The 15,093-nt window shown below is 37.2% G+C and overlaps 1 pseudogene; it reads left to right on the top strand.

The window, feature by feature from the left end:
* Window positions 1-10,668: 10,668 nt before the first annotated feature.
* On the top strand, window positions 10,669-11,190 carry LOC132611189 (large ribosomal subunit protein eL30-like; annotated as a pseudogene).
* Window positions 11,191-15,093: the final 3,903 nt, after the last annotated feature.

The raw sequence follows: 15,093 nt of genomic DNA, 5'->3' as shown, positions 1-15,093 counted from the left end.
ATGTTATGAAGCATGGTGCATGATGATATGATATATAGTCTGGCAGTGTATGATGTTGCCCGCCATGTTATGAACCATAGCGCATTATGATATATAGTCTGGTAGTGGATAATGCTACCCACCATATTATGAACCATGATGCATAGGTTGAGATATAGCCTGGTAGTGGGTGATGTTGCCCACCATGTCATGACTCATGGTGCATTGTTTGATATACCTTTCCCTTGTGCATCTCATTACGTTTATTCATTCAGTTAGTTTTACATATTAGTACAATTCAAATGTATCTACGTCCCTTTTTGCCTTGGGCCTGCATTTCATGATGCAAGTACTGATTTACATTACGACAACACTGCTCGCTAGGATCTCACACGTATCAGCTATTGGTGAGCCCTACTTCACCAGGGTGTTATCTTTATTTCATGTACGTGACATGTTAGGCAGTAGAGGTATGCCAGAGGTCTTGTCCAGCTAAACAGTTTAGTGTTCAGACTCATGTTCAGAGGCTTCATAGACTAGAGTTACAGTCAGTCAGTGTTTAGCAGGCTTTTATGTTAGCCATGTTGGCTACGTTTCCATACTTCAGATTTATTCTGCACTTATGATTATTTAGTTAGACATTTCAGTAGCTCAGCATGTTATATATTATATTCCGCATTCAGTATATGTCCATGTTAATTTAGCCAACCATGTAGTTCATTCGGTCATAGTCAGTCATGCACCGAGTGTCGTGTTACACTCAAGCCATGGTTCGGGGCGTGACAAGACGGGCGTATTGTCACCTCCTGGATTCTGTCTTTCTGGTTATCCAAGGGTTGAGTCATGTATATTCGATTAAGGGACGTAGTTGTTCACATATGAAGATGACAATGCATTATTATTTGATTTCTTTATGTCATTAGTTCATTGTGGAATCATAGAGATAGTAGGAAACTAGTGAGGGGTCATGAGCAGTGACTTGCCTATAAGTTTTTGTCTCATGTTTATATGTCAGGTGAAGTTGTGAACTTGTGATAGTCAAAAATAAATAAGTGAGAATGAAAGAAGATGAGTGAGGCTTGGCTTTTCAAAGTAGCCAATCCAAATTTGGTGGTTCTTATTCTTTGGGACAAAATGGGAAAACAGCCATTTTTACACCGTTAATTAAGAATTAGTCACTATCTCAAAACTAATTAATAATATTTAGCTACTACTTATTGTGAAAAAGTATTTGGATCCTCACCTAAAAATGAAAGAACATGTACTATAAATATGGTCTTTGTACGTTATAGGCCACACTTTCGAAGAATTGTTCAAAAGCAACACTTGAAAAGCCCCGCCTAAGGGCAAAAAGTTGGTTAGGCTACTCTTGAAAAAGTGTTGCTGAAATTCAAAAACTATGGCCTTCGATAAAATGCCACACTTTTTGCTAGTTTATCTTTGGGGTGGCTAAAGGCCTAAAATGTTGTAGAGTCTAGAGTTTGAAGCATTTACATGTGAAACTCCGGGTGTTGTATTTCAAAAACTTTCTCTATACGAAAATAGAATTTAAATATTTACCAAGTAAAATCTCAAAGCATGATGCTGCAATTCTAATTTGGTGTCAGACTTCGCCTTCATTGCCACCTATAAGTGCGTCAAACCCGCTGCAAAATTCTCAATGTAACCTTTATCTTTTGATCAGTTAACATTCATTTCTTATTTTGAAAAACGTGTAAGCGATGTAAGTTACTATTTTGACTTCTAATAGAGACGGAACAAATGAAGATCAATAAAGGTTTTAGAACTTTACAGAAGCGAAACATGTAGAATCAAATCGATTTGAATATGCAACCAAACAAGTGTTGCCTGTAAAGTAGCAAACAACCTGGTAACCCATTTTTATCACTCCCCCGCAAGTTGAACCAGGTATAAGGTTCAACTTGCCACGCAAATCACAAAAACGATCCTTCAAAAGAGTTTGGTAAGAGTATCAGCAAACAGATCATAAGAAGAAATATACTGAACCCGAAGTTCCTCTTTTTTGTACAAGATCCCGAACAAAGTGAATATCGATCTCCATGTGTTTGGTTTGAGAGTGAAACACCAGAAATAGTGATAAGATAGGTCACACTTAAATTATCACACCACAAGGTAGGCATGGAACCAGTAGAAGACCAACTTCTTTTAACAATAGATGAATCCATAGAAGTTCACTGGTGGCAACATCAAGAGAGTGATATTCAGCCTCAGTAGAGCAGCGCGGAAGATCGTTGTTTGCAAAAACACCAAGAAACGAACATTGAACCTAATAAAATTGCAAAACCAGTAGTAGACTTCCGATCATCGATACTTCCTCCCCAATCGGCATCATAGTATTCCTGTAACTGGAGAGGCATCTAATTTGGAAAGAAATTACCATGAGAGGAAGTGGATTTTAGATATCGCAAGATACACTTAATTGCTGCCTTTGTCGGACTATGCATGAACTTAGAGACTTTATTAATCGAGAAGGAAATATCAAGTCTAGTGAAAGTGAGCTATTGTAAAACGCCAACGATAACTTCGATAGAGAATATCATAATGGAATTGAGTGTTGTCACTTGCGTACAACTTATTACTCGTCCACATAGGCGTAGAAATATCACTGCAAGTTAATATGCTACTCCGTTCCAAGAGATCATGTGTATATTTAGACTGATATAGCAACAACCAATTAGATCGTCATGTAGCATCAATACCCAAATAATAATTAAGCTTACCCAAGTCGATCAATGAGAAAACAAAGTTCCAACTATTGAAGCAATGAAGCAACTAGATTCATAGACGTGCCTAAGACTATATTGTCATCAACATAGATCAGATAAAATAGTTTTCTGTGCATGTGCCTTTGAAAAAGAGTGAGGATTCTGTTTTGCAGCCTTGAAAACCAAGCTCACGCAAGACATCAGTCAAACATTTGTTCCAAACCCAAGGAGTCTGTTTAAGGCCATAAATAGACTTTTCTAGCTTGCATATGTAATTAGGGTGATTAGGGTCAACTAAACATGTAGATTGAACCATGTATATATCATCCTCTAGCTTACCATACAAGACCGCATTAGAGATATCAAGCTGATGAACAATCCATCCTTGTGACACGGTGTCACACTCCAAAACCCACCTTGGACGTAACAGACATCCGATGCTATAAACAACACCGGAAGCACCTTATAAAATAATTAAACATCAAGTTCCTTTTTAATAATCTTTCCTTATTAAATTCTGGACAAATACAATGGTAGTATGAGCAAAAGCAATGAATTGTTCTAAATTCTGGACAAATGCATTTGAGTATAACATGTGGGATCAAAAGCAAGGCTAGAGGAGGCAGAGAAGGACTGGATATGTTTGGGCTTAGATTTCCTGTTTGCGCTCATACTACCATTGCATGATTGTGAGTGGGTGTAACTAAATCCAATGGATTAGATCTATTAGAATTAGAGTCACCTGGAGAATCGGGAACATCGCCATCAATCAAACTACCAAGGCCTTGAACTTGTGTCCTACGTGAGCCAGTATCAGATGAAATGGGAGGAGCATGTGATGGAGATCGATGCAGAGAAGATGGAGGATGAGGTGAGGCTGGTTCTTGGCAGACTGGTGGTCGATGTGGTGGCACTGGTGGTCGATGTGGTGGCACTGGTGGATGTATATATGTTGTTGGAGAAAATTGAGGAGTAGTAATAGCATACGATGGGTTTGAGTCAGGCTTAGTAGATGCAGCGCACACACCATCCACTACTTGAAAAGGGAACAGCTGTTTATCAAACAACACGTGATGTGAGACAAAAAATATTAGAGATACCATCATAACATTGATAACCTTTGTAAGTGCGACTATAGCCAAGAAAGACGCAAGGAGTGGACTGAGGACTTAATTTATTTTGTGTATGAGGACGAAGCCAAGGGTAACATTAGCTACCAAAAACAATTATTTGATTGTAATCAGGCTTGTCAACAAACAAAATTTCATATGGACTTTTATGATTTAAGTGAGGGTGGGTAGGCGATTGATAACAAAGACAGCCGTTTCAAATGCATTTGTCCAGAATTTAGAAGGGACGTGAGAGTGAAAGAGAAATGCACGATCGGTTTCAATGACATGCCTATGTTTCCTTTCTGCACACTCATTATGTTTAGGGGTATATGAACATGAAGAACGGTGTGTGATCCCATGTGTGCACAAATAGGAAGCAAGGCTTGAATCTAACCTCCCGAATCTACCTGAAATTGTTTAATGGCAACCAAAAAATTTCTCAACCAATAAACGAAATTGATAAAAATATAAAGACATCAGATTTGTTATTAATAAAATAGATCCAAGAATATTTGCTAAAATGATAAAATATATATATACAATACTAACGAAAACCATCATTTGAGATTTTGGGGGCCGGACCCCAAATATCTGAACAAATCAAATTTAAAGGACCACAAGCTGAATATTCAGACACTAAGAAAGGCAACTTATGGATTTTCCCTTTACACAAGACATGCGCAATGAACTGTGAGAACTACTAGAGCTCTTAGAATCTAGAGACTAAACGATGAACTGTAGAAGGAGAAGCATGTCCAACCCGAGTATGTCACGTCCCTAATAGTGTAGAATATGACTGGATTGGAGACTACAGTGGCGACACAGAAAGGTGATAGAGACCATCGTCCTTCGGGCCTTTGAACAACGGAGCCCTAGTTTCCAAATCCTTCACAAGAAAATAGTCAGGAAAAAATTCACAAGAAACATTGTTAGTCTTAACAAAGAAACTAACAGAAAGTAAATTTTGTGTAGCAGTAGGGACACATAAAATATTTTTAAGATAAAAGATGCACTTGCAACACGCAAAGAAGAAGAACAAATATGAGAGATAGGTAATACAGAATTATTACCTAGCACAATTTCTTCGGGACCTTGATATTCAAAGTGAATAGAAAGGTTATCAAGATTATCAGTAAGATGGTGTGTGGTGCCACTGTCCATAAGCCACGATTGACTGGGTTGTGAAGAGCTACTAGCAGGGTTATAGCAGAAGCGGATCTAGGATTTAAACTCTTGGGGTTCAACCTTTTAAATTTTTAGCATTGAACCATTATATTTTTAAAGTTATGAGTTCATATCTACTATTTATTTTAAATTTAGTAAATTTTTACATATAAATTTGTACACCGCATCGAAAGTTTGGGGTTCAATTGAACCCCAAATTATAATGCTCCATCCGCCCCTGGGTTATAGGATGGTTTATTGACATCTCAATTAGCATTCCCACTCCTCGGTGAAGTACAAACAGGAGACACATGCCCGAGGCCTCCACAATTATAACTAATGGTAGAAGTATCCAGTGGTGCTGCTTGAGTGACTGGAGTATAAAACTAGTTGTTCGTGGCAGCAGTTTAAACAATACAAGAGAACCCAAGACCAGGTGGTGATGGAGAAGCAAAATAACCACCCCTGTCACATCCTCGGTTGTCACGTCCTCGACCTCACCCACGCTAAGGCTGAGCCATTCCAAAGTGGGAAGTTGGCGCAATTGTAGCAGATTCTTCATGCTACAATTGTCTTTCTTCCGTCAAAAGAATACCATACAAGGTATCAAAAGATACATCAGTTTGTGTTACATCAAGAAATCTTGTAAAAGGGAGATAAGATGCACCTAAGCCGCTTTTAACATACTCAACAAGATCATCTTCTTTAACAGGATGTTGTAAAGATCATCATACTGATTTTTCAATTCACGGATTTTTGACTTCGATGTCGTAGCATACGCCAAAGTCAATTTTTTCTAGGTTGCACGAGATGTCTCAGCACCTACTATTTGTGGTAACACACTCTCTGAAACAGAGGCCACAATCCAATTTAAAACAGTTTGATCTTGACGTACCCAATTCTGATATTCAGGATTCAATTGATTTTCACCAAGAACTCTTGCAAGAATTGGTTGAGAGCCATCAAGATGATGCTCTAATCCACAACCATGAATCATAGGCAGAAATTGTGTTCGCCAATGTAAGAAATTCGTTGAAGTCAGTTTAATTAGGAACTGATGGGTGGGATTAAACGATGGTGGTGGCAGCATTGTTTCTGAAGCAACAGGTACAATGGCCCCAGTAGAGGCAGCGGTGGTGGCGACACCAGTGGCGACATAGGTATATTTTTTTCTCCCCAGGCTTTGATACCATGTAAAGTAGTAGCCAACGTGAAATTTCATTGAACTTAAGAGGTATTTACACAAGAGGGGCAGAAGGTTTAATGGAACCAACCTTTCTAACTTACTGGGGCTACCTGGTTAAGCTAGTTTTTTTGTTTTCCATTTTCTGTAATTCAAAGGGAAAAAAAAAAGGAAAAACTTAGAGAGAACTACTATTTGTTTAGAGAAAAGTAATGTTGTTGGATTCGTTAGTGAAGAAAATGTCTGCTTATATAATGATCAATGCTCAATTAGAACTTGACAGACACTTGCCAACGTGTCTTACTGCATGTTTATCTTGTAACTTAAACGGTTTTTCTGACTTTGTTTGTGTTGGTTTTTATTTTTTGTTTCTTGTTTTACTCTTCTTTTGCTTTCATATTTTTTCTGGTGAAAAATATATAGAGTACAAAGGCAGGCTACTGAAATTGACCAGCAATTTGATACATATACAATTATGTAAGTAACCCTTAAATAGATACAAATTAATACGCAAATCCCATACTTATCACGATCCAGTTATCTCACAATTAAAATAATTAATTAATTTATAATTGAGACCTAAATCTCATAGAAATGGATTTCGTGAATTTACAATGGAAAATTCAAGAATAGAGTCATGGAATTCATGGTCTTATAGCTAAGAACTCAAAGAAAAAGTCTTCGAGTTTGTTAATTTATTACAGAGAACTCAAATATTCTATTAATAAGTTCGAACTCCGACACAATACTTGTCGGACTGAGAACTCAAGGAAAGAATCCTTTAGTTCATGGTTCTACAAATAAGAATGCAAGGATTTTGTCCTTGATTTCGCAATTGCAAACACAAGAATTCGGTCTTTGAATTCAAATTCCAGCATTGTATGTTGAATTTCTGTGTTTTAGCTATGACTTTCTTAGTTATATTGTAAGTAGTGACTAAATACTCAGACTAAATATTCCTTTTTTTCCCTTTTTCTTGTTCATTTGATGTGGAAAATGTTCTCAGGTAAAAAATGTTGTTCCCTTGAGAATCATTTCTTAAACATTTTCCTATATTTAGTTGGACATATAAGTAAGTATTACATAATAATATACAAGGAGCACAGCAGTATACAATATAAGGAAGTATTTTGGTGATATTATCGAGTAATAACTATTGATAATAATATCTAAGTGGTTGATTGAAGTGGGTGGTCAGAAGTAAATTTTGGGCAATTAGTGGAGGAAATTTGACTCACACAAATGAAGAAAAAGTCATTTGTCCTCTTTTGATAGAAAATAATTTTCCACAACTTAAAGTAATATGCAAAAAAAATAATGATTTTCGCCGCCTGTCACACCCCAACCTTGGGGGGGGGGGGGGGGGTGTGGCCGGCACCCGAAGGGCCGAGCGAACCAACTGTGATATCTGAACTCTGTAACGTGAATCATAGGCCGACAAGGCCGCTGAATAACAATTGTAAGAAGTATATCATAACAACCTGCAAGCAGAAAAGGCCCAACAACACATATATGCATAACTAGGGCCGACAAGGCCACAACTAAGCAACACAACTAGTCAAAAGGCCGGCAAGGCCAAACACAATACATGTACACTGACTGATAGTCTGTAAGCCTATAAGAGCATTAATACGCATCAACTGGCCGGGACAGTGGCCCCGACGTACCCATAGCCATACTCTCTCTCTCTCTCTATATATATATATATATATATATCCTATTTAATGACTCTGACCAGCAACTCCGGAGAATGGAGTGCGAACATCCCTGCTGAACTTAGGTATCCTACTGAGAAAGGTACACCAATCCGTCTACCGTACCTGTGGGCATGATCACAGCGCACAAAATGCGTCAGTACAAAATATGTACCGAGTATGTAAGGCAGTAAGCGTAAACATAACATAAGCATAAGAGATACGGATAATCATGGAAAGAGATCTAGAGACAACCTGAAACTCTGAACAAAGCCACTGAGGGCGACCATAATCATAACATAAATGTAAATGCATGCCCGTAAAATCATTCCTCACTGTGGAGGCATATATCATATCATATAACAATAATAAATCCCTCTGTAGGGTGAGTTCATCATCATAACATCATCTCTGCCCAACTGATCAGTGGCAATGCACAGCTACGTGTCTACCCGGCCGCCTACAACACGGCTCGGTAAAGAAAGAAATACATCTAGGTGCACAGCTACGTGCCTACCCGGCCGCCTACAACACGGCTCGGTAAAGAAAGAAACATGTCTAGGTGCACATATAAGTGCCTACCCGGCCGACTATAGCGCGGCTCGGTAATGAAAATAAATACATATATATAAGTGCAATGAAAGACTGACCTCAGAAGAAATATCATGGAAAGAGTCGAGGTAACCTATCGTCGTTATCCTCCGACTATCATTATTCTCGCTACGTTTATCATTATTTGATCATTAGGCCAAAGAAGTAAAAGTACAAGGAAACATCTTGTTATGAATTATTCACGAAGCCAAAGTCTCTTATGAAATATGATCGACACAACTTTTATCGGAAAGAGTGTGCCAACGACAGGTTCGTCACCTTGGAGCAATAGACAAGAAGATAAGGATTAACTTAATTAAAGGAAGTACAATCAACTCAACTTTGATGTGAAGAGTACCTTAACTAATATCATTCTTCATTCGATAAACAAGAGGGATACGAAATGTGAAAGGTACTTCAATACAACCTATTCATGAGAAAAAGGTAAGCTTAACATTTTGGGACATAATCGACACAAGTTGAACGGAAAGTCTTTTAATCGATAGCCAAAAGGAGATGTGGACCATAATTTGGTACAAGTCATAGATGAGTATGTATGAGCTCAATTATCATGGAACGCGATCGATCCAAGTTAGTGGAACAATTTTTCAATGAAAGGTCATTTGAAATCTAGTCATGCCACAAAGAGAATAGAAAGCCCTACATACCTCGTCGATGGAGTTATATATGTTTCACGAGTCCTCGAACGCCTTACGAACGATCTCCTACATAATACGGACTATTCAAGATAAAAACCAAGGTCATAGCTTATAGAAATCTTCATTTAGACATTTAATCGAGCTAAGTTCATGAAAGTTTCATAAGAATATAAAGAAGCTTGTTCTATGGGGGTTTTCACTAATTTCTATGATCAATTACTTGTAGAAGTTCAAAGAGATCAAAAGTAAGTTAAAATATACCTTAGATCATGAAAATCACTTCAAACCCCAAGTTACTTCAAAGCAAGGTTTTCCTCCAAAAGGTGAAATAGTGAAGAGATCACAATTTCAAAGTTGCCATGTTGTTCTTCATGTTAAAGTTGATATATTTGCTCTTGGTTTGAATTGAGATTGATGGAGGATTAATTGGAGAGAGTTTGAGGGTTTTCCAAGTCGTGGATGCTGAAAAAATGAAGAAACAATTCGTGCAAGGGGTCTTTTATATGACCTAAAGTGAGCAGCCACCGACCTTGCTCACTGTTCCCGCGGCAGTTTACGTCCCTGGACGGAAATGCGAATATCTCTCTACTCCGATGTTGTATCGACTAACGGTAAAATGTTATGAAAACTAGACTCGTATACCTTCAATTTCATAGGTGGATCACCCCATAAATCCAAGTATATTGAGAGAAAAGCTCCGAGACATCTGTCCCAAATTCCAGTGAAATTTACAAACTTAACTTGCGACGCCCTTTGTCGACTTTCGTATTACAACTCGTTTGACTTCCAAACTTAACAAGAGACCATTATACAATTCAAATACTTCATATCATTACTTACTTAGCATATGGAGCACTCCTAATCTCACCCAAAAGTACAAGTTATCGTATTCCCAACTTGCCGACTTTTGACGAAACTCGTGCTTCTTTGATTCATTCACCCTCCAAATCTTCCGCTACTTACTAATATTATTTAGAGACTCTTGTAACCATTTTTATTAATAAAATCAATCCCTTTTATCCTCAACATAATTTCTTTTGAACTTGCGTCGACTAACTCATGATGCGACTTTAACGTGCAAAACAAAAATCCGGGGTGTAACACCGCCCAACTTTACTTTAAAAATCAAACCCCCCTCAATTTTGAACAATAGTCATTCTCCCCCCTTTATCCTAATTGACCTTTTTCAATTCCTATTCTACCCTTACGTTATCAACTTGTCTTGTTTTTTCTTTTACTTCTTTAAAACCATGATTTTTTTATCTCTTTAATCTATGTAACAAATTTCCTTTCAAAAATTAAATATTATTTTTGAGACGACAAGTATACATAGTGTCATTCTATAATTAAATATACGAGAAGAATAAGAATTTTTTTATTAATAATATTCAAAATTTGGATATCTATTTCTACACTAACCTTTACATCTCTTTAAAATAATCAATAGCCAACAAGAAAAGGACGCCGCAAAAATGCCTTTCTAATATCCTTTTCCCGTTGATGCACTTTCCTCTTCCAATTTGCTTTGAATCCAACCATTGCCCTACCCCAAGACCCCACCATGGTTGCCGCAAAGAAAACTAAGAAGACTCATGAGAGTATTAACAATAGGCTGGCTCTCGTAATGAAGAGCGGCAAATACACTTTGGGTTAGAAAACTGTTCTCAAGACCCTTAGGAGCTCCAAAGGCAAACAAATCATCATTTCCAACAACTGCCCTCCCCTCAGGAAGTCTGAGATTGAGTACTATGCTATGTTGGAAAAGGTTGGAGTCCACCACTACAATGAAAACACCGTAGATTTGGGTACTGCATGTGGTAAGTACTACAGAGTCTGTTGCCTCTGCATCATTGATCCAGGTGATTCAAATATCATTAAGAGTATGCATGATGACCAGTGAGATAGCACCTGATGTTCCAGATCGTTCTTCTAATGGATACAGCTCAATCTTACTGCGGTGTTTCAATTTGCAATTTTTTCTTGTTTAGAAAAATATCTAGTGTAGATGAGTTTTACTACTCATTTGGTGATGTGCAAGATAGTTTTGATGGTATTTGGAATCTTAATGACATCAAATTTTTTGGCTGGAGTTTAATATATATATATATATATATATATATATATATATATATATATATATATATATATATATATATATATATATATATATATATATATATATATATGCTTGTCTCCCCTTAATATGCTTCTTATTTTCGATTTGAATGATATACAATACTCATATGACTCGACAGTTCTTATATATCCAATCTCATATCCTTCCTTTAATCCTCGTAATTTAGCTGTTTAATTTGGATAAGAAAAATATAGGTTCTCAAATCTATCCATTTTTGTTGTCCACATGTTCGTCAAGTGAAATTGTGGTGAAAAGAAATAAATTGACAGAGAGAAAAAAATCAGTAACAAATACGCTCATGATGTCAAACCTCTGAAGGCAAAGAAAGAAGAGAATGAAAATTCCTTTAACCAGTAAAAGACAGCGAGAATTTCACTGAAGGTGACTTTTAAGTTTTGAAATTACTAGAGGTGACTTGTAGGGACCACATCAAGTCAAAACCCAATTAAATTTGAGATTAAGAAAATTGGGGTTGAAAATGTATTTTTCCAAACTTGTTAATCTTTTATAAAATACAAAAAGGACTCCAAACCATTTAATCCAACCCCCCATTTATTTCAAACTCAACATCGGTCCATATCAAATCCCACAGCTTTCATTCAAAACACACGATCGATCAACTGCTCCTTCAAACTTTCAAACCCGCGAACTGATCTCAACTGCTAAATGTGCTTCTTGAAACCGTCGTTAACCTCTTCAAAAGCAAAATCAACGAATTGCTGCTCTCCATTTCTCTCAGGTAAAATCGCTCAACTTTTTCTTCTTTTAAAGTTAGGGTTTTGAAATCAAAGTGAGAAAATGATGATTTTGATCAGAGAAGAAGAAGAATAACATGGGTTTGTCTGCAATGTTGTTTATTTTGTTGTTCAATGCTTGAGAAACCCTTATTTGATGTATTTGTTCGAGTTGTTGGGGTTTGTGTGTTTGTAAATAGTGTATGTGGTTGTGAAATTCTGGTTTTTGGTGTTGTTTGTGTTCTCGTTCTCCTTAGGAGTTCGAAAAAAGGGCTTGTTGGGCTTGACAAAACCCGTATTTGCTCTATTTGTTCCACTTGTTGGGGTTTCTGTGTTGTTAAATAGTGTATGTGGTTGTGAAATTATGATTTTTGGTATTGTTTGTGTTCTTGTTCTCCTTGGGGTTTCTAAAAAAGGGTTTGAATTTTTTTTGGATTTTTTCCAACAGCTAAGTAAGTTGTTGCAGCAACTTTAACACTTGTTTGACAGTTAAGGTTGGTTTATTTTGTTTAACTTGTGATGGTTGTGTGTTTGTAGTGAAACGGATGTTTTTTCTGGTTCAAAAGTTAGGGTTTTGAAATAAAAGTACGAAAATGATGAATTTTGTTTAAAGAAGAAGAGGAAGGACATGGGTAGGGTGTCTATTCAATGTTGTGTATTTTGTTCAATTTTTTACTGTTGTGTGTTTGTAATACACTAATATTGCCCCCTGATAGTGAAATAGATGTTGTTATCCTGTTGTTGTCCTTGTAAGGCTTATGAAAAAGGGCCTTGCCTTTTTTTTTGTTTTTACCCAACAGCTGAGCAATCTGTTGGTAAAAACTCAAACTGTGGTTGAGGTTGTTGCAGCAAGTGAATATGTTGTTGCAACAGATTTAAAATCTGTTGAAAATTGTTAAAACAGTTGCTGAGGAAGCTGCAGCAACTGTTCTGATGGTTTCCAACAGATTAATCTGTTGGAACAACTCAATCATATGTTCCAACAACTTTACTAGTTGTTGCAACAAATTATCCATCTGTTGGAAATAATCAATACAGTTGCTGAGGAAGCTGCAGCAACTGTATTGATATTTTCCAACAGATGTATAATTTGTTGCAACAACTTATGAAGTTGTTGGAACATATGATGGAGTTGTTCCAATATATTACACACTTGTTGCAACATATGCTTCAGCTGTTGTAAAAATTCATTATTTGTTTACTTTAAATGGTGCACAAATCAATTAAAAGTGTTTTTGCTTATCTCCTGTGTGTAGATAAAATATCTTCACGAAAAAAAAAGGGAGGAATCATCTACAGTTAGTAAAAGAGCTAAGGGACATCATTAGATGATCTTGCTGAACAGGAAAATATTCTTTCTGAACAAACTGCTGAACAGGAAACCTCTCAAGTAGGAGTTTCTGGCTAAGAAGAAGAAGAAGAAGAAGAAGAAGAAGAAGAAGAAGGAGAAGAAGAAGCAGAAGAAGCAGAAGGAGAAGAAGCAGCAGGAGGAGGAGGAGGAGGAGGAGGAGAAGAAGAAGAAGGAGAAGAAGAAGAAGAAGAAGAAGGATGAGGAGGAGGAGGAGAAGAAGAAGGAGAAGAAGAAGAAGAAGGAGGAGGAGGAGGAGGATAAAATTGCATCTTTTGAAAGGTCGACGGCACAATTCTTCTATTGGGACTGATATTGACAGACCTTCCACTGATGAAGTTGTCAAAACTTTCAGTATTGAGAAGTTCCGTGTGTAGATGCCGATGGATAAACTAGGTGATTTGAATGGTGATCTCGTTGTAAAATCAGTCATGGGCAAGCCCTTTGATTACTTTGGGAAGATACTTCAAGAGGAGGACTTGGAGGATTTCTTCAGGGCCACATGTTTTGGCATGTATCTAGATTTTCCTGAGGACAACAATGCAAGGTTTCAAATGACCATTATGTATGGTCTTCTCAAACGAAGAATTATTTGCAGCAAAACTGATGAGATATGGATAAACTACTGCAGCATGCCAGTTTGTTTTGGCATCAAGGAGTTTTCCATAATCACCAGACTGAGGTGTCATGCTCCTTCTCAGCCTCTTCCTACAGTTACATTAAAGAAGGGAGCCAAGACACGCAAGTCATCCAAGGCAGCCAAGGTTGATGATGATTTGGATTTAGTGGATGTTGTTGGAAAGAGCTACAAGGTAGCGGATTTGCTAGCAGACTTGAAGTCAGAAACTATGTCAAGAAAGCACAAGGAGCCATTGTGCTTAGTTTGGTTTGTGAATTCTATTCTTTGGGCAAAGGATGTAAAGAATAATATAGAACTTGGTTTGATTAAACACTCGGAGGATCATGAGGCATTCAATAACTATCCATGGGGTCATAAAAGTTTTAAGTTGACTGTTGAATATTTTTCGAAAGCTTTGAACCCTAATGTGAAGAATTCCAATATCTATGGCTTCTCTTGGGCCTTTATGGTAAAATTTCTTTCTTCAATGTTTTATCTTTTTAATTTTTTTCCTTCATTGATTATTCTGATTTTTGATGGCATAATATTTTCTAGGCTTGGGCATTTGAAGCCATTCCTCACCTACGGAGTCAAGTCAGAGACTATTCGGAAGAAGTTTGTTTTCCAAGGATCCTCAGATGGTTGACTACCAAATACAGCAAAAAAAAATGAATCTTGATCCTTTTAACCCCCCCCCCCCCCCCCCCAAGGAAGCAGTAAGTCAGAATCTGTTGGAAAATATCCCTAAATAGTTTTATAACAATTAACTACTTGTTGCAACAGATACATTTATCTGCTGCAACAACCTCAGAATATGTTGAAAAAATCAAAACAGTTGCTGAGGAAGTTGCAACAACTGTTCTGATATTTTCCAATAGATAGTGAATACGTTGTAACAACTCCTAAGATGTTGAAATAACTTACTCAGTTGTTGCAACAGGTTCACAATCTGTTGGAAAATATCAGAACAGTTGCAGAGGAAGCTGCAGCAACTGTTTTGGTTTTTCCAACAGCTAAAGAATATGCTGCAACAACCTAGGAGGTTGTTGGAACATATGTGGGGGTTGTTCCAATAGATTACACACTTATTGGTTGAATATATTTGTTTGTTTGTTGTAGGTTGTGCACCCAAGGCTTATCTCGACAA

The sequence above is a fragment of the Lycium barbarum genome, chromosome 9 (genome assembly GCF_019175385.1).
Source record: "Lycium barbarum isolate Lr01 chromosome 9, ASM1917538v2, whole genome shotgun sequence".
In the NCBI taxonomy this organism is placed as follows: domain Eukaryota; kingdom Viridiplantae; phylum Streptophyta; class Magnoliopsida; order Solanales; family Solanaceae; genus Lycium; species Lycium barbarum.
The sequence above is the reverse complement of the archived record's forward strand: the minus strand, read 5'-3'. Positions and strand labels throughout refer to the sequence as shown.